This window comes from Polypterus senegalus, chromosome 18, assembly GCF_016835505.1.
Source record: "Polypterus senegalus isolate Bchr_013 chromosome 18, ASM1683550v1, whole genome shotgun sequence".
Classification (NCBI taxonomy): domain Eukaryota; kingdom Metazoa; phylum Chordata; class Cladistia; order Polypteriformes; family Polypteridae; genus Polypterus; species Polypterus senegalus.
Genome location: NC_053171.1, coordinates 56034076 through 56055054, shown reverse-complemented (window position 1 = coordinate 56055054; position 20979 = coordinate 56034076).

Sequence of the window (20979 nt, the reverse complement as noted above, 5' to 3'; positions counted from 1 at the left end):
TTTTTTCTTAATGTGTAAACCTTGGTAAGCTGATGATTCAAATAACACAAAATTACATTTCATTTACAATGGACTTACTTTTGATTTATTCATTAGACCCAAGAAGTGTAATTCACTCCAAGAGATGTGTGCGCACTGCTCAGCACTTCTACACCTGAACTAGAATTCAATTGAGTGAGTGCAGCGACGGCATAAATGACAGCATGTATTATGGAGAGGAATTCAAAGTAAAGCTCAAAGGGTCAATAAACAACATGAGCTGGAAACGTTAACAGATGGGTAGAATCAATAAAGGCATATATGATGAACATGCGTCTAGAACTTATTGTTTTTTTTTTTTTACATTTTTATTGAATCATGTGCAGTGAGTATATATGGTGGATGGTCAAGGTGGAGAATAGCCTCCCTGTCCATGTCTGTATGTCTTTTGCACTCACCTACCCGAGACATGCAGTGTAATGTTAATGAAATTTCCAAATCTGCCCTGTGGGACAGTGGGTAGGTGCCAGAGTGATGCCTCCTGTCTGCCTGGGAAGGGCCTGAGAACTCCGCCATGAAAGGACTCATGCAGACAGAGTGTGTGTGTGTGTGTTATCACGGGATGAGTGGGACTCACCAGATTTGTTACTGGATTGGCTTACTGTCACACCCTAATCTTAGCACTCAAACAACCCTATCCATATATGCCCTGTGTCACACACTTACGCATGGTGGGGGGGGCAAACAGTTTACAGGTTCACATAGTGTTATTCAGCAACCAGACCAGGGGCTGGCGCTCTCACCTGATCCTCTCTCTTCTTGTTCCTCTATGATTCAGCCAAAGACCCTGCCTCCCAATGGTCCATCCACTGCTGACGTCACTTCTGGCAATCTCTGATGATGTCATTTCTTACTCAGCATTTCAGAAAAGAAGTAGAAGGCAGCCTTGCACAGAATTCACTCGCACTCCTTATGCACAAAACATTCAATTATTCAACTTAAAAATTTTTATTGTGCACATTTGTCTTGTTTAAAATTGTCCAAAATGTTTCCAGGGCAAAATCCAACCTGTGAACGTTGCAATCAAGCTCCAGCTTCATTGGGCTATAGGTTTTTTTGGCTTGCACCAAATTAACATCATCCTGGACCAAAATCTTTAAATCCCTATCAGAGACAGCCTTGGTGTCACAATCCCTCCTAATCCACTAACAGCTGTGGAGAAGGACAAACAAACTGTAATTGCCTTTACTTTATTTTTAGCATGTAGACTTATCTTGGTCAATTGGAAGAATCCTAACTCACCTCTGCTAAGTCAGTGGGTAACTGATGTTATATACTATTTAAAATTAGAAAAAATCTAATTCTCTCTTGTAGGGTCTGTGAAAAACTTTTTTAAAAACCTGGCAGGATCTAATCAATAATATTTTAGAATAAGCACTTATATTGGGGAGAAAGACTCCTTCCCCTCTATACTACTCTCAATAGTTTTACTCTGGCCGTTGGCCTTTCTCTCTTTCTCATGGGTGAGGGTTGAATTGAATTTAGTTTTGTTAAATTTAATTTGATTGTATTGAATGTTACATGCTTTAAATAAATTCAATAAAAGTTAAATTTCCTAGTATCCAGAATTCCATCTTACTGCTACATCAGTTCCTCTTCCGGCCACCCTGACTCCACCTCTTCCTTTTTTCCACCATATTTAAGACCAGCATATAACCTGTTAGTCAGTTCTGTTGTGAGTTCTGCTTATGTTAACTGTGTTCCTTTTACTTTTACTGACTTTTCAGTATACAGGGTGGCCGTCCCCAAACCTTTTTCTGTCTGCTGATTATTTTTTACCACAGCTGTTTATAAGTCTTGTCTACACTGTCTGACACTTTTCAGTACCTCACTTTGGGACTCATCAACTTCCATTAAAATCTCTGATTTCTTCTTTTCCCAAAACTGATTTGTTTAAAAAGTAAACTGAAAGCCTTGGAGACACTGGGTGAATATTGCAAAACCTACAGAGCTACTGCCTGATACAGCAGTGTTGTGGGGTACAAAACCTGTAACTTTGTTCTGTATTTTCATTATGTTTTGTTGAAGACAAAACTACAGATGAATTTAAACATAGGACACATCAAAGCATATTCTCTTCCCAGTTGTACCTCACTTTTAAAACAGCTGTTCCAACAAAGAAAAGAAGACATGCTGGTGCCTAAGGCTATCAATTACTTTATAACCTGATAAAGGATGGACATCTGGGACAACAAATAGCTGAATTGGTTTACAGCCTGGGAAAGGAGACATGCAAGTAGTACTGAGCAACATCAAAAAAAATTTTATTGTTTGAGAAAATGGACAGTGAATTCATTCATCATTTTGACAGCCTGTCAATCAGAATATGTAACAATTACATCTTGCAAAATGTCCTGGTAGAATTTTATAATAAATATGCCCCGTCTGAGGAGCAACATAGGAGGAAGGAAGGTGAAGAGACAATGTCAGGATTAAGGGAACAGAGCAGCATCAGAAAAGAGTGTCGGCAATGTGTGGCTGTTTCTATCTGATCATCAGAAAAGCATCTAATGAACAACGATGAGTGCTCTATCACAAGTCGCCTAGGATATTCATCCTTGTCATCTTTACTTTTTTGTAAGCTTTTTCTAAAGACTATATATATCCAGTCCTATTTTCTATTATTCTTTGGTCCACTAGTATTATTATTCCTGTAACATATACCATGCTGCTGTTAACTTTCTATGCTTTGTCTTTATGTCTGAGTGATTGAGGTAATAATGTGGATTTCTTTGAGCAGCTGGTGCAGATGGAGGTTTGCCATACGCTCTGTGCTGTGAGGTTTATTAAGGCTGAGGGTGAGAGCTCCACCCAAAAGTAGGTAACAGGACATAAAGTAAGGCATTCTTGGTTGATAAATGGCCTATAGTCAAGGATGCTAGGCCTTTGTATGTCTGAATATATTCCTAGAGACTAAAGTAATATTTAGGTCTGAGATATCTTTAAAACATCATATGTTGTTCGTGTCGATAATAAGTAAGTCTCTTGAAGTGCTGAGAGAGTGACAAGTTCTGTTATTCCTAAGGCACTTGTGTGGTTTAAAGTACTAGAGGTTAACCAGCTGTGTTTGTATGCCATTCATGTTGAGTTTCTGGGTGTATGTGCATATCTATTGTGAACTATGGCTGGCCATTCATCCCGGCCAATACCCCCACGCCGCTAGATGGACCCCTTCCAGCAGCATGGAGGTGCCCAGAATCCCAGCAGGGCATCATGGATATTGGAGTTTTCCTTAACAGCCCTGCTGGATACCATGAGGGCTGCAAGGAGACGATGCAAGGAGGCCGAGAGACTTTTATTTGCCCTATAACCCAGAAGTACGTCCTGGTCACAGGGACAGAGGAAATGACGTACTTCCGGGATGAAAAAGAAGAGTTTTTGATCTGAGCCGTAAGTGCGAGGAAATCACATGGACTGAGGGTTCAGAAGCACTTCCAGGTCAAGGATTATAAAGGAAATCCCAGACAAAGGAGCTGAGATGGGTGGCAGGGTGGCAATGCGTCTGGGAGAGTGGAGGATTATTGATTATTGTGTATTGTGCTTATTTATATGAGTATTGTGGAGAGGAGGGTGCTTCGTGCACATCATTATTATAATAAATTCATAATTTGGACTTTTATCTGGTGTCTGACGTATTGTCTGAGGGTTCAAGGGTGCAGTAGTGTCCCATATCTGTCACACTATGTATGCGTGTGTTAATCTTAAAGTGCAACAGTAGATCAACCTGGTAACGAATCTGATGAGTACACTTACCCCTAAGTAAAGGGTAAGCAGAGGGAAATACCACAATAATACAAGTAGGTTGTGATGTAATTCTAGAATGCATTACCAGGACCTGTTTCGATTTACAGTTTAAGTTAAGGGAGCCAAGTTTGCAAGAAAAAAAAAATTCAAAATAAAATGAAGCAAGAAGACACCTAGTTTAAAGATCAATGACAAAAATCAACTGAAATAATTTGACAGAGTAACCTTCAGCTATAGTAGTGTATACACAGCTTTAGCAAATACTAAAAAGGTAATAGAAAGGTAGAATAATTCGATAAGAAATCAAATCCTGTCATGAAGCTGCAGTCCTATCATTGTTAATCTCTAGTTCTAATTTTTTTCACCAGGTATTTGAAAATTTGTTGTTCATTTGTTTACACTGTCGAATGCCTATAAATTTATTTTATTTCTTTTTAAAAGAAGTGATTAAAGTCAAACTCTTTTATTTGATTGGCAGCAGGGTATCCAGTAGTCAGTTTTCCAAGCAGGTTATTGATAACACAGGCAAGGCATTCTTTGAATAGTTAAGCAGGTTGTTATTCTCTAGTTATTTATTACCCATCACACAGGACATACCACTGAAAATTTTTTTAAGCATTTTTTTTACCATGATCTAATTGCATGCTTGGAAATTCTGCATCTTTAAGTTTGAGGGTTCACATTTTATATTGACAACTACAGGTATATCACCAAGTTTCAAATCTTATAATATAGTTAACTCTAGGGATGTCAAAAGAACTTTAGGTACGAGTTAATACCAATGTGCTATAAACTTAACAGTTTTAACTTTTTTCAGTTCGGAATGACAGTCCGTACTGGACTCATATGTGGTTACAGGGTGACAGTTTACACCAGAAGGCAAAGTCATACGCATCAACACATGTTGAAAAGGAAAACAGAAGTTACATCTAATTGTCTTCAAGAATTCTGGGAATTCTGCTTATTAATTTTAAAAAAATGCCAAAATGAACATACACAAAGTGCCACCTTTATCCCATTACAGAATAAATACATGATCCGTACGCGCAATGATGTGACCGATCAGATGTTTTAGTTGTTCAGGATATCATAAGAGCAGACAGAATGCTGGGTGATGAATCGCTTTTTAATACTCTGTCCTTTGATTTCATCGAACACGTCCACAGAGGTGCATTTAAGCACCCATCCATATTGTTACTGGTCCATCTACAGCAGTCTGCGGTCACCATGGCAAAAGTTGCATGCACAACCCACTGCGCATGCAGGACTGGAGTGCTGGCAATATGAGCAGGAGTAACAGTCAAGGCAAGGTCTGAAATCAAGTGGCTGTTCATAGGAGCACTAAGAATTTAATAAATTAGGTGGAATTATATGTAGATGCACATAACTTTGATACAATAAAAATAACAGAATCCTGGCTAAATAACACAGACAGGTGGAAGAATAGGCAGGAAAAACTGAAAAGGCAGGGGAGTTTCCATTTATGTCAAACACAAGGTAAATTTAACTAGATGCTGAGCCACATCTTAGTGAGGACGTCTGGTCTCAACTAGACAGTGTTGGGTATTGAGCTCTCATATTAGGAGTGTGTTATAGACTCCCTAATAGAAGCAATAGTTTAAAAATATTAAAAAGGCAAGTTTACAGTGGGATGCTATAGTCATGGGGGACTTTGGTTACCCAAATATTAACTGGGCTAATCTAACAAATAGCAGAGTGCAAGAACAGGAGTTTTTTTGACATAATCTGTTTTTTAACACAGTATGTTAAAACATTGATAAAAGGAGATGCCTGTCTAGATGTAGTATAAAAACCAGGTGAGGATTTAGGGGTGTGATGAGCCCAAATGAGCCACCTGGAATGCTCCTGGGTGTGACAGAAGCCCAAGATAGGGCTCTGCAGCTCCCACAGTTCCCCCTAGTGGCATCCACGGAACTCAACAGTGCTGTGCTGACAAATAATTCCTACACAGCCCTGTGGGAATCATTGCGACCCAGGAGGGTTGCCAAGTAGCATCTCCCCTTGTTCTTCCATTATGGAGGTGTCCAAGCTAGGATCTAGTGAGTGTAACAGAATACATTTCACAAAATTTTTTTTGCATATGTAAAAACTAAAAGAGTTCAACTTAATTTTAGTAGGGCAAACTTTGAGCCGATGCAGCAAAGCCTAATTCTGATAAATTGGGGTAAGCTTTTAAACGTGGAGATGTGAGTCAGGTTTAAAAACATTTTACATATAAAGCAAGACAAGAACATACCAAGACATTAAGGGAATCCCAATGGTGGATAAATAAGGAGTTAAAAAAGAAGTTACAAAGATAAAAATGTGTATTATAGCACACAGATTTAATAAATTCATCTTTGACTGTAGGACATATATGGGCATGAGAGCATTAGTTAAAATGGATATTAGGAAGGCTAAAAGACACTGCAGAAAAGGTGAAAGGTGATCCAAAGCTAGAATATACAGTCAGTGAAATGGCAAATGTTTATTTGTATGAAGAAGCGAAATAAGCTGCACATGGCAAAGAGTCTGCATTTGTTCAGAAGGGGAAGGCTGTGTTTTACTAACATGCTGGATTTTTACAAGGATGAAACAAAAGCATGCAATCAGAACAGAAGGCATTTTGTTAAGGGTCCCACAGGAAAGAGTGGGTTGAGTTTTGTACATGGATTCAAAATCTACTAAAACATGAAGCCAAAGGTTATGTCAAGGGGAACTGTATCAGAATTAGATGATGTCCCTCGGAGGTCAGTGCTGGAGCTGCTGCTCTTTTTAATATACTGTACATCAATCAACTTTGCAGACAGTACCAAACTCCATGAAAGGGTATATGATGTAGGTTCCATTAAATTGTTACAAGATAGCAGAGAGGCCTAGGCAGATGTGTGGCTGATTAAATCGAATGTCAGTAAATGTCAAATGGTACACATAGGAAGTAAAAAATGCTTGATTTGAATACACAGGTCTGAAACATGAAAGTGCACCTGATGAGAAGGACTTTGGAGTCGTAGAGGACTCTTCACTATCTACAGCCAGACAGTGGACAGACGATAACAAGAAGCCTAATAGGATGTTAGGTTATCCCTGGTGTCTGGAGGTCATGCTGAAGTTATAGTGAGGCCACTAGAGACTGTCCAGATTCCGGGACTGAGAGGTATGAACTTTAGCAGAGATTAAGAGGGAGCATGGCTGAAATGTTTACTATTATGAAAGGAACTGGTACAATGGATCCCCACTCTTAATTAAATGCACTAGTGAGGCCTTTGTGCTTTGGTCCCCACGTTTCAAAAAAAGGTGTTGTGTCAATCCACCCCTTTTGGCCATGTGACTCAAGAAGCCTGGATAAAAGGTAAAACATTTCATTGTTGGACAGTTAATGTAACTGCATATGTCTGCTGTGCAGCTTAGCCCACGGCCCTCACTATTTTACTCAGTATGTTGCATATTGGTGTGACGATGTGGGTTCTGGCTCCACACTCCCATTGCTATTGGAAGCACTCGAACCCAACACCGTCGATAATGTAACCGAGTGAGCTAGTCAATGGAGGCAAATTACTGAGCAAGGGGAAGGCAGAAAGTGTAACAGTGCTTTTATTAAAAATTAACAAAACAAAAACAGTGTTCAAATAAATAGTGCAGTACTCCACAGTTCATTAAATAAATAATCCATAAAAAGAACACGTGGAGGTTAAAAATAAATAAGTAGAAAAACAAACACATCCTTAAAAACGAGAGGTTAAAATCTTCTTGTGGAAGCAATCTTTAAAACAACAACAAACAAATCTGGTGCTCTTCTGTTAGCGTCTCACCTGCTAATCCCGTTTGGGCATCGCAGCAGGCAAGACGCTCTCTGCAGCTGCCCTCCTGAAACACACGCACGAGACAGGAGACCTCCCGATCCCTGGCTTCGGTATGGCACTCATCCCAGTCCCGGAGAACTTGGTTTCCCACAACGGCCAGGTCGCTCACGTTGGGGATTCCCACCACCAAGTCTCCCGACTTTCGCTGCCTTTCCATGGCCTTCATGCGGCCAGTCGCCTTCCCTGGTCACTCCCGCTACCTGATCGCTCAGCGGGAGCGACATCAACACAAACGTCTGGGTGTCGGCCTAACACCCAGCTTCAACGCAGCTGCCCACGAGCGCTCATTCGCTCGCCGTCCGCTCGCTCTTCGCGTCTCTCTCTCTCTCTCTCACCGACCTGCTTCCTCTCCTGCTCCCGGTAACCTCCGTCCTCTCCTTTCCTTTCCCTCTCCGATCGTTTCTTTCTTTTTCCTTCTTTCTCTCTCCATTTCTTTTTCCCTCCGAACGTTTCTTTTCTTCCTCTTTAAAACCGACTCGCGCTTCTTTTTAAAATGACGAGGGCCACAGCAGCTGCAGCATTAGCCACGGGACAATCATGAATGTGGGCAGTTCCTCACCTGTGCACTAGGTGAGAAACGCCCACACCCTACGGATCGTCCCGCGGCTCACTATGGCCCAACGTCCCCTCGCTAAGCCGCGAGCACATTGATTTTTTATTTAAAAATGGCCTTTACTCAACGAGCTGTGGACCCATATCACCACAATTGGCAGTAGTTTGAAAAATTTTTTTTAACATTTTTTATAGCTCAATGATTACGATCTTAAAGGTGGTGCACTCCCCAACAGAAGGTTCTGCAGCACCCTCAGTACCACCATCTTACTCCTCACAGGGGCAATAGAATTGATAAGATAGTAATAAAGGTAGTATGAAATGTAGTCAATACTGGTCTTATGTTTTGCATTTTTTTAATCATTATTTTTTTGTGATTTTGTATACGTTCATGTAACAAGTGTAAAAGATTCCACACCACACGGAAAGAGGTTTGGGAGTAGCCGCCTGTATACTTGAATTTGGCTGCCAAAATAGCGAAGGTTGTGGTTCATTGTTACAAGTTTCAGTCCAGAACAAGAACAAAGCAAACAGGCAAGCATGGTGGTTATATATATATACTGTATATATATATACTAGCAGGAGTACCCGGCGTTGCCCGGGAATCTATAACCCGTGAATTTCCCAAATGAAAGAAATAGAAAATAAAAATAGAACAAACAGTTTTGTGATTCACATTTTATTGTAAGTTCTTCCACTCTGGATTCTATTTGCTGTGGCGTTTCAGACGTCCTTGAAATAGACTTTCTTGTGGCATCTGAGGTGGACCTTCCAATTGTATGTCTTTTTTTCGGTGGTATGGGTATATTAGCGAAAAACAGACAATTCTAATGAGTTACATGGTATTACGTATGGAATAAGCACCACAGTGAGATGAGTTTACGTTATTTACAATATGTTGGAAAGGGGACCAATAGCACCAGTCAGTCAGAAAGAGCAACACTGAAATCGTACTGTGAACCGGAAAGCGAGCAAATAGCACCACAAATAAGTTAAGCCAGTGAGAAAGAGTAACACTGAAATCGCAGTGAGAAAAATGGCGGGGAGTGGTGCTCTGTTTCTAAGGAGCGTCTGTGTTGACCAGTGCTGCCATCTAACGGATGTTGGTGATGGTAACTACAGAGAGAAGTGACATACAACTGCTGGTGCATGTGGGGATAATGGTGGGGGAAGGATGTTGTCTTTTTAAGGCGAGTCTCTGTTCAAACGTGCTACCATATAACGGACGTTGATGAATGAAATACAGCACTATCAGTCTGGGACGTGCGGAAACACGGGTGTGTCAGCCGGTCACGCATACTGGGTCATTCACGTTTTACATCAATATGGCAGTTCCTCTTCACTCAATCAATGCAGTCTACCTTCTCATACTTGGACACTTCCGCAATCTCTTAGCAATTTAAAGAAACATGGGTAAAGAATGACGCATAGAGACCAAAGCCGCAGCTAGATGGTGCAGTGGTGACCGTTTGTTGCAACATGTGGCCATCTTAAGTACGGCGACGTGTGCTGAACATTGTGTCAGTGAAAAGGTGCCCTGCGCTTCACCATGAACATTTTTCCCAACCAAACATACCCCATGACCTCCTCCTGGTCCAGTTTGGTGGCGATCGGACGCCCGGTGCAGATTTGTAAGGCGGACAAACAAACATACATACACACATACATACATACATATATTGACTCTGCTTTATATATTAGATATATAGGAAAATGGGAAATGGCGTCATCAGACAGGACCCAGAAAAGTGACGTCATCTGGCCAAGCGGAATTTCCTGTGATTGGTCTGTCAATGGAAAAAGAACAAGGATTAGTTCACTCTGCCATCCCCTGGTTTGGCGAGGAATTATCATCTTTTTAGCTTTTTAGCTGCCTCCCATGCCCACGTGTGTGACACAAGTCTGTGTTAATCAGGGTATTAACTTGTCTTATTTGCTAAAGCAGGGATGTTTGTTTGCTCTCTTCTAACTCACTGTTCCTCAATTCAGCATTGAAAATGGGTGAAAAATGGTTACACAGCATTTTCACTCTGAACACAGCAGCTCATGAATCAACATGAACTCATCTCTCCCATACTGGGAAGAAAATTGCGTGAAAATTCAGCCATGGTGTCCACTCCAAGCAAATGAGGTTGAAGATGGCTACTTATTCCCGACTCTTCATTTGCTGGCTGTAGTAACCCAAAGATACAATGTCTGAAAATGTTACACTAATTTTCATCAATAACTTTGAGAAAGAACTAATCCACATTGTTATTGCACTTTAGTTTTGCTCAGCCCAATCCAGGTTTGCTATTTAAAGTCTTTGGGCAACTGACTGCGGCATTGAGTTACGTTGCTCCATCATTCAAAATTTCGTAGTAAATTAGGAATAAAATTTATCTGCGGCCAAATTCTGAAGCTCACTATGTGCTAAACAGGCATGAAATGAGTGAATTCAAAGTTGAGCAGTATTTAGCATTTCAAAGAGAGTTTAGCTTGAAACTATGATTCAGTCCCGTCATTATACAGCTGCGTGTTCCACCAGCACCATAGCAACACTTCAGCCATCTCTGCTCCAGCGCAGCACTGAAGATTTTAACCATGCGGCCTCACATATTCAGCATGTTAACCTCAATGCCGAGTGACCGTCAATGCTGGAACTCCAGTTAAAGAATAGTGTTACATCACTCTGGTTTTCTGTTTGTTATTTTTACCATATTAAAGAGTTAACATCCGGGTCAAGGCCAACTCTTTTTGAAACGTCTCGTGACCTCATGAATGTCCTCTGCCCTTAACCCCATCTGCCTTCTGTGCCCTTGGAGATTTTCTATGATTTCCTCCCAGGGCTGCTCTATTGCTCTGGTACCATTTTGAGTGTTTACTGGAAAGAAAAACCCTAAACCCTTTATAGTGACAAGGTCTGAAGCCAACATCTGTCCTCCCATACTGGCACACAGAAGTGTTCCCTGATCTGAAACACAGCGCCCCCTTCTCTCAAGGGGCTTGAATGCAAGACCTTGCATGTCATGTGTCATTTTGTTATCCATTTGGTCTCCTGTTCCCTTCTTCATAGACAACATTGTAATTTATAGGCACTGGTGAGTTGGACATCTCTACACTGCTATGCGTTTATTTGTAAACTAGCTGTGCTACTCTAATCTAAATAGTCAACGTAGACATCAGTGTAACATTTGAAGTGCACTAGTTATTGGATAATAATAGTAATAATATTCATATATCTGTAATTCCAACAGATGGCACATCACACACATTTGTAGTAATTTACGATGGACTATTTGTAAAGTAGCTGTGCTACTCTACTATGATGGCTTGAAATCTAAGTAATGAACGTAAATGTCAGTGTAAACATTTGAAGTGCACTAGTTATTGGAATTATTTTGTGATGTATTTAGTGATAAAATTCATATATCTGTAATTCCAACAGATGGTACAACCCTGATATTTCTAGTAATTTATGATGTGCTATCTATTGGAATGACAAATGCAATGTAGATGTTTCTGCTATATGTCATTTGGTATAGGATTCATAAAAGCAGTGTTAATGTCTGTGATGCGTCATCTGTTGGAATAATGCATTCTATTACTAGAAAAGTTTGAGATGCTCTGTCTGTTGGAATGACGGAGACCTAAACTCAGACATTTCTCCTTTTATTAAAGTGGAATCTCACATAATCGGGAGTCTGGGGCATTGCCACAGCACTATGGAAGAGGAACATGTTCATTAATAGCCTTTCTCTTGACACCTGCAGCCCAGAGGACAGAGCACAATGACATTGCTGGTTTTGACCAGAAGAACCCATCTCTTCTACCTTAAACAGGGGTGGGCAATGTCGGTCCTGGAGGGCTACAGTGGCTACAGGTTTTCAGTCCAACCCAATTGCTTAATTATAAACCAATCCTTTCCAATCTCAGACCTTATTTAATTTTATGGCTTGTTAGTCTGCAATGTAAGGTTCTTATTTCGTAGATTTTTTTCTTTTCCGAGGATATCATCAACATTATTTGAAGCCTGTCACATTTTCTATTAAGTGTTTTAATAAATCAAACAGTGTATGATGAACACACAGAGATGTGAATTGAAACAAGTGAGATTAAAAACTGCTGGCTGCTTTGTCATTTACATTTTATTGCCAAAATGGAGCCATTAAAACAATAAAGGTAGATGTTTAAGACTGAAATAAGCAATCGAGGTGGGGAACATTAACAAACGAGACCACTAAAATGAAGAATCAAAATGTCACTTGAGAAATTAGTGCACCATCAGAAATAAATGACTTCTCATTAAGAAACTGGGTTGGAACAAAAACCTGCAGCCACCGCGACCCTCCAGGACCGACATTGCCCACCCCTGACCTAGTAGGTTAGTTATCACCCACTGTTCCCAGAAGTCAGCATAAGGATACAAACCAGATGAGGCCAAAGCACAGAGCATTATGAAAAAGGACATCTCTGTGAACTTGAATGGCTGCTTTTATTTTCTTTTCTCCACCCCTTTTGTTATCTCTCTTTTGTATTTGCCATTACACTCTGTAATGTCCACTTGAGTTATTGAAGGCCTGTGTCAGTATGCGTCTGCAAAGGAAGAAAAAAAAGTTAAAGGGCTTTTCTGATTTGAAAAGATAAGAAGATAAGAGAAACAATATTTTGGATGAATATCGTTGCATCAGATGTGAAACCGAAAAGGAAAGAGCAGGTAACATACAGTATATGGGAGGAGAAGGGAGGAACAAAGCCAGGACAGAAGAAAGGAGAAAAGGTGAGAGTATGTGAGGGGAAAAGAAAAACAAGCTGCCATTAGAGAAGAAAAGTTAGCCGATCATCGAGACCTGTAGAGAAGACTTCACTTCTTCTTGGTTCCTTTGAAATACATCTTTGAAATCTTGCAAAAAAACACAAATGGAGAGACAAGTGTGTCTCTGATTAAAGGACGTGAAATGTGTTATGACAGTCTTGAGAAGGTCTCTGATCTCAATGACTTGAACATACCCCCTGAAATGATGTGCTGGATGCCGTCCTGCTTCTCATAGGTTGAGTAGATGGTTGGCCTGAGGGTTGCTGCTGAATTGTCACAATCTGTCGTGTGTTTCTTTATTTTTTGTAATTATCCCTTTGCTGGTAAGAATCACATAGGCATCATTTTGGGGGTTCCGATAGCTATGTGCATTTATTGTTTGGATGCGTTTTAACTAGTTAAGAAATATAATGGGCTTGTGTGTGGCACCATTTTGTTCATGATAACGGTGATGCCAGTTTGTGCTTTGTTTATTTTGTTTGGCCACCAGACTGTTGCTAAGTTAGGCATCAAGGAGTGAGTGATGGGTAATAACACCACAGTGGTACAGAGAGATTCTAATGGGCTGGGCCCCGAGTTATAATGTGTTACTCATGTAATAGTGATAGAAATGAAATAAATACCTGTACCCAGCAGGGGGTGTTAGCGCCCAGGGAATTAATTCTTTTGTAATTGCAGCGTGTTACATAATCTGAATCTATATACTGTGTCGGACAGCCGAGTCCCATGCCCGGCCGGGACGCCTCTGCTGTATACATCCCGGGGGAGCCATCATGGACATGGCAGTACCTCCCCCGGGGCGCTTGGGGGCAGTCTCCCTGGCCGTGGATCTCTCCTCAATCTCCCCTGTGGCTCCATGAGACATGGAGTCCACCATAGCAGCCCTGTTGGGAAATGGGGTGGCCGCTAGGGGGTGCTGCAGAGAACCAGCCACCACACTGGACGGTTTATCAGCCCAAACCGGAGGTGCAATTAAGACCAGCTGGTCAGGCACCTGGAACACTTCCGGGTGGGGTATAAAAGGGCCTGCCTCCCAGCAATCAAGGCCAGAATCGGGAGGAAGAGGACAAGGTTGCCTGGGAGGAGTGGTGGAGCAGGAAAGTTTGCATTGTGTTTGGGTTTTTGTGCTTGGACTGTGTTGGGCCTGTGGGACACGGGGAAGACGTGTGCCCACGGCTGAAGAAAATAAAAATAAAATTCTTGAGTGTGAACACGTGCCTCTGCGTGGTCTGTGCCAGGTCGGGCGCTATAAAGCGCCTTTTTCATACTGGCGTGGCCAGCAGGATCCCTGCCCGTCCATTTGGGTCGGAACCTGCTTTAATTATTGTTGCAAGACCCGGCATAGCGAAGCGCAACAGCGTGAGGCACGCTCCCGACGCAGTACAGACAGTTCAGCACAGCGCACCGAAGCGCACACTCGCGGCAGGGGCCGCAAGCCGGCACGCGCAGCACAGCGTGAGGGCGGCGGAAAGCGCGCTCACGCAGCAGGAGCCCCAAGTCGGCTCGCGCCACACAGCGCAAGACACCGAGGCCACCAAAGAGCTGCTGCAGGCACCGCAGCAATGGGGAAGAAGAAAGCCGGGCAGACACAGAGGCCAAGTGGTGGGCGCCACCACGCTAGTCCGCCACATGGGTTGCAGCCGGTGGTAGGTAAAGGGCCGCGGGTGTGTTATTCCGCATGTGGGCCATCCTACCTTCCGGACGCCGAGTGGCGAAGCACCCAATGCGGGCAGGGGGATGTGTGTCCTTGGCGTGCTGGAGCCACCAGCTCGGGAGAGAGCGAGGCAGAGCAGTGTCTCCTTTTCAGCCTGATCCAGCGGCTGGGGGAGGAGAGCCCGGACGAGCTTCCCAGCGTGGTGTCCTGGCAAGGAGAGCCGGAGCAGCTTCCAGAGACAGGTAAACGGGGGGGACGTGTGTCAATCACCCGCCGAGGAGGATCGGCAGGCGGGGATGACGGACGCTCTTCCCTCTCCTCCAGACTACCCGAAGGGGCCCGTAGGGGATCCACAGGGTCTGGCTGAGACGCGGTCGGCGGAGGGCGACACGGAGAGCCCAAATCCACCGTCGGCCGCCACTATTAATATTTTCTGGGCTGTAGGGGAGGTGAAATCTGTTGTCCTCGCCCTACAGTCCCTTTTGCAAGTTTTTCAGGTCCTGCGGGAAGCAAAGGAGGGGCTGGAGAAGAAGCTCGGTATCCCATGCAGGGCCCTGTCTGAATGGCTTCGTGACGGTGGGTGGCCAGCCTCCCACCGGCAGGACAGAGCGGTGCAGGTAAATGAAGCTGGCACCGCAGAGAAAAGGGGGCGGGACGCGACGGCAGCGGAGTTGCTCAGTACTGCCTGTCACGCGGACCCGCCCACCACACGAGAGTCTGCTGTGATGGGGAGGCAGCAGGTGGAAACCGGCTGCCAAACAACCCCGCCCCGACCGCCAGCGCCGGTCTTGCGGCAGTCCAAAGGGACGCAGGCGGTGCGGGGTCCCTCCTTTTCTCATAGGGATACTCAGACCGCCAGTGCGTCCCAAAAGAAAAGGGGGAACCGGAAGAGAAAACCGGAAACCCTGTACATAGAGCAGTGTATGCCTGATGGCTTGGGACCGAAGGAGGGCTGCACTGCAGAGGGGCGGAACCGTCACAAGCCCTCCTCTTAGGGGGCGAAGGTGCAGGCGTTCCCTGCCTGCTTCCGCATGTACCGGGGCCGTACTGGAGGGGGTCGGCTGTGTTATAACTGTGGCCGCGGTGGCCATGTCTGGCGGTGTTGTCCCGAGGGACGTCGGGGCAACGCCCCCAGACCTGTTTATTCTGTTTTGACAGGGCGCAGCCGCATGACCAGGAATGCCGACTCCCCTTCCTGGAGAAGACCGGCCCTCGCGGGGCAGGCCGATGAGCCCCACAAGCCTCATCTGAGGGAGGGGCTATGTGACAGACAGCCAGGTCCCATGCCCGGCCGGGACACCTCTGCTGCATACATCCCGGGGGAGCCATCATGGACATGGCAGTACCTCCCCTGGGCGCTTGGGGGCAGTCTCCCTGGCCGTGGATCTCTCTTCAATCTCCCCTGTGGCTCCATGGGACATGGAGTCCACCACAGCAGCCCGGTTGGGAGATGGGGTGGCCGTTAGGGGGTGCTGCAGAGAACCAGCCACCACACTGGACGGTTTATCAGCCCCACCCGGAGGTGCAATTAAGACCAGCTGGTCAGGCACCTGGAACACTTCCGGGTGGGGTATAAAAGGGCCTGCCTCCCAGCAATCAAGGCCAGAATCGGGAGGAAGAGGACAAGGTTGCCTGGGAGGAGTGGTGGAGCAGGAAAGTTTGCATTGTGTTTGGGTTTTTGTGCTTGGACTGTGTTGGGCCTGTGGGACACGGGGAAGACGTGTGCCCACGGCTGAAGAAAATAAAAATAAAATTCTTGAGTGTGAACATGTGCCTCTGCGTGGTCTGTGCCGGGTCGGACGCTATAAAGCGCCTTTTTCACAATACATACTGTATAATATAAAGAGGCGATACCCATCCCTTAGTAATACTGTGGTAAGAAATCACATAAGAGAAGTAACTTAGCTTGCTTTAAGAATGGCTTATGCTGCAAAACAGATTAGGGAAGTCAATGGCAAGAACCCAGTACGGGAATGGGGGCCCGATGTGTAGAGTCTGCCATGTTCGCCACTGCGTTGGAAGGATTTTCAGGATCGGATGACATTATCTACCATCCATCTGTCAGCTTCCAAGGTGTTCTGGGCAATGTTGTAAGGCTTTATACTCTTTCTTAACGTGTAGGCTCCCACTTAGGCAAAGAGGATACAATATCATTCTGAGTTTGACACACAGAAATAGAATATAATAGGCCTCAGTCTGACTGCCTGTTTCGCAGTTGTGTCTATCTGTCTTGTCTTATATTATAATGCTTTCCTAGCAGTTCTATATATGGTTACTTAAACTTAGACTTGGGTCCTCCTGCTCATACGGCGCATTGGGCAGCAAGTGATCTCCAGCTGACTCTGTCGTTGGCAATGATTTTGGCCTTTTCAAGAGTGACATCAAGTTTTGCAAGATCTTTTTGAAGGGTTCGATGCCAAGTCATGCGAGGCCGGCCTCTCTTCCATTTTTCACCTGGTGGTATCCATTTCATAGCAATGTTGGCATGTCAGTCTTCTGGCCATTAGAATATGTGGCATGTAAGCTGCATTTGACTATTTGTCATGATGTCACTTAAAGCAGCAATCCCGCTTCTTCTTTGTACTTCCTCATTTGTGATGTGATCACGAAAGGTGATGCCCAGAATTCACCATAGTATTTGTGATGGAAGACATTTAGCTTCCTGGGGCCTCATGTATAACGCAGTGCGTAGAATTCGCACTATAACATGACGTAAGCACAAAAGCCGAAATGTGCTTACGCACAGAAAAATCCAGATGCAGGAATCTGTGCGTAATCCAACTTCCACGTTCTTCCGCTACATAAATCCCGATCAGCGTGAAAACTAACGCACGTGCATGAGCCTTCTGTTCAGCCCCAACTCCTCTCAGAATTATGCCTCTTTGAATATGCAAATCAATATAAATAGCCCTTAAGCTCAGCTTTCTGTGAATAGACAACGGGAAAAGCACGGGGGAAAATATAAGAATTTCAGCGAAGACCAAGTGGAGGCAAAGGAAAAAACATACTGTTTGTTGATTTAAACTGTGGTATAATCAACAAAAGGAAGTTGATCGAGTGACATAGCGTGTTGGAGAAACTTGAAAGCTCAACTTAACAAAGTTGCACGGTGAAATAAAAAAAAAGTTGTCAAATATCAAAGTCGCAGTGAAAAGGTGAGTTGTAGCCCAATGTCTGAGTGTCATATGAAAGCTTATTAGGGTACAGAGAAAAAAAGGCACACAGTGGGGAAAAAGCACGAAATGCCAACTTCAATCTCGAAATTTCCCCTTTAATCACGTAGTTTATTTTGTCATTAAAGTAGAACATCATAAACTTCATCTTAAAATTGTTTAATTAACCAGTTTCTCAAGTCACATTGTAATTAAAGTAGCACTTTAAATGCTTTGTTTTGTATGTGATCTTCTATGTGCTCTATGTGTGTGAATCACTACTTGCTTCTTAAACCGGCTCTCTTCCTCTGACTGGACACAGAATCCATTACATTCGTAATATTACAGCTCTGAATAACTAAAATACTGAGATGTATACGTGATATCATTTTCATGATGATAGGAGTTAAAGCACGTTATTAAACATAGGTTTCACGGCGCAGTGATTGTGCGCGACCTTCGATGAAATAATTTATTGCAGCAGTACTCAGGGGCGGCTCTAGGCTCGTGGTCGCCCTGGGCAGGGAAAGAATTGGTGGCCCCTTCACCCACCAATGTCAATATGTTGCGGACACTGCATAGTCACCTCGTGCTCATGACACAAGCATTTAACTTTTGTTGAAATTTGCCGCTGCGTTTTTAGCTGTGTCGTTATTTTCTCTTTCTGTTTTATATTCAATATATATTGGCGTGGCCGCCCTGCAGTCTTTGCTTTTCTTTCTCCAAGTAACCGATCGCCACACAATCAGCTCTGTAATAGACGTTAAGCCATCTGTAAGCTTAGAGCGCCGATTCTTCAGAACGTTTAAGGAACATTGAAATATCTTCGTAGTACATGTTTAATTATTCTATCCTTCACGCTAGTCCCAGTGAAGAATATAGATTATTTAAATGAAGTTAAAGTTTTATTTGTATAATATAATAAACATATTTTGCTGCATTTCATCTTAAAAATGATATTGTCATCATATGTAAATACACGCTTTATAAAGTGGCTCAGGTTGTGTAATATTATAACTGCAGTGCAAGTTTACAGTGAGGTGATTGTACTTATAAGTACAAACAGTTCTACAAGGAGCAATTGATTGAGTGCGTTTATAGTTCTTGGGATGAAACTGCTTCTGAACTGCGAGATCCGTACAGGAAAGGCTTTGAAACGTTTTGCTGTGGCTGAGACAGCGTGTGCTTAATGCCGTATACCGATAATTCTCTTTGCGATCAGCTGCTGCTGTGATTCACACTCAGATACAATGATATAAATACTCTGAGTGGTGCAGTGAGAGTAATATGGAAAAAGATGATCCGTTGTGGCAACTCCTAACGGGAGCAGCTGAAAAAAGAAGAAGAAGAAGAAGAAGAAGGTGCAGTGAGAGTAACAACGCTAAAGCAGTTATGGTATTTGGAATACTATGGCTGTTCCCTGGACCATTATATTGTTACAAGTTAATTGCAATCAGATGCATTACACTAATAAACAATATGCGGTTAGTTTCAGTGTATTTATAAAGCCGCGTCAGGAAAATAAAAGAGTAACCACACAGGAACAGTAGCACTGCTTTGACGCTGGGTGCCGCCAGTCTGCAAAACCAAGCGGAGAACTTGCGTACGACAAGGTATGAGGTACCGTGGAAAAGTGCGTGGCTTTACACCAAGTGTAGGTTTTATACATCGCCATTTGAACGTGGAAAAGTTCTTACACAACATTTCTGTGCGTACGCACCGTTTATGCTTGAGGCCCCTGGTGATTTGATTTGTAACTTTCCAGGTTTCAGTTGCGTAGATTGCCATTGGGATAGTGATATCTTGGTACAGTTGTACTTTAGTGTTCAATGTGATGGCCCTTGATTTCCAAATTTTTCTCATCCTTTGGAAAGATCCTGCCGCCTTCCCAATTCTGACATCTACAGCACTGTCCCTGGAAAAAACACTGCCAAGATATGTAAACGTCTCCACCTGCTTGACTGGTTGATGGTCCACAAAACTCTGCATACTGTCGACTGTGTTGTTGATTGCCATCACTTTTGTTTGGTCCCTGTTGATAATCAGACCCACCTTTGCGGCCTCCGTATATAGGTTTGTTGTCATGTCCAGTAGATGTTGTTGGGATGATGCCAGCAAAGCAATGTTATCAGCAAAGTCAAGGTCTGTTAGACACCGTTGTGGTGTCCATGGGATGCCAAACTCAGTGCCATCCATTGCTCGCTGCATGACATAATCAATGACCAACAGAAACAAGAAAGGTGATAGAATGCATCCTGGTCTTACTCCTGTTGCGATGTCAAAGAAGTCCGTAACGCCCGTATCTGTTCTCACACAGCATTGGGAGTTCAGGTAAAGGTTCTTGAAGATGTCAATAAATTGTTCAGGTACGTCGTATGAACTAACTATGTCCCATAGTGATTCTTGTAATTCAATGCACTGCTCAATGACATTGCGAAGTGCAAAAATTTGATGCCCTGTGCTAAATCTGGCTCTGTGTCAACTCTGCATGTGAGTAGGAAAAGGCGGATTTATAAGATATATTTGCACAGAGTACAGTGACATATTAAACTTATGCTTATCACACTTTTGCTGTGCATACCTTGATAGATGAGTAAACATTCCAATCATGTTTGGTGTCTGAAGTGGTCATCTTCTTCTTGCAAACACAGATTGACACGGCGCTCCACATTGGCAAAGATATTCGTCTTCAGCTGTCCAGTTTTGGTGAGCCAGGGCCCACTACAGACTCAGTGTTCTGTTCTTGGCAACAGTAGGTGAACTTGATGTGGTCTTCTGATGCTGTAGCCCATCCACCTCAAAGTTCGATGTGTTGTGCATTCTGAGATGTTTTTCTGCTCACCCCAGTTGTACTGAGTGGTTGTTTGATTTGCCAAAGACTTTCTGTCAGCACAACCCATTCTGGCCCTTCTTCTCTGAACTTGCTCATATACGAGGCATTTTCATCTGCAGAACTGCCAATCACTGAATGTTTTTTTGTCATTTTTTAACCCGTTTAATCCAGATCAGGGTCACATGGGATTGCTGGAGCCTATTCCAGCTAGCATGGGGCACAAGAGAGGAACAAACCCTGGACAGCGTGCCAGTCCATCTCAGGAAAGTTTTTTGTTTTTCACACAATTCTGAGCAAACTCTAGAGGCTGCTGTGTGTCAAAAACCCAGGAGATCAGTGGTTACTGA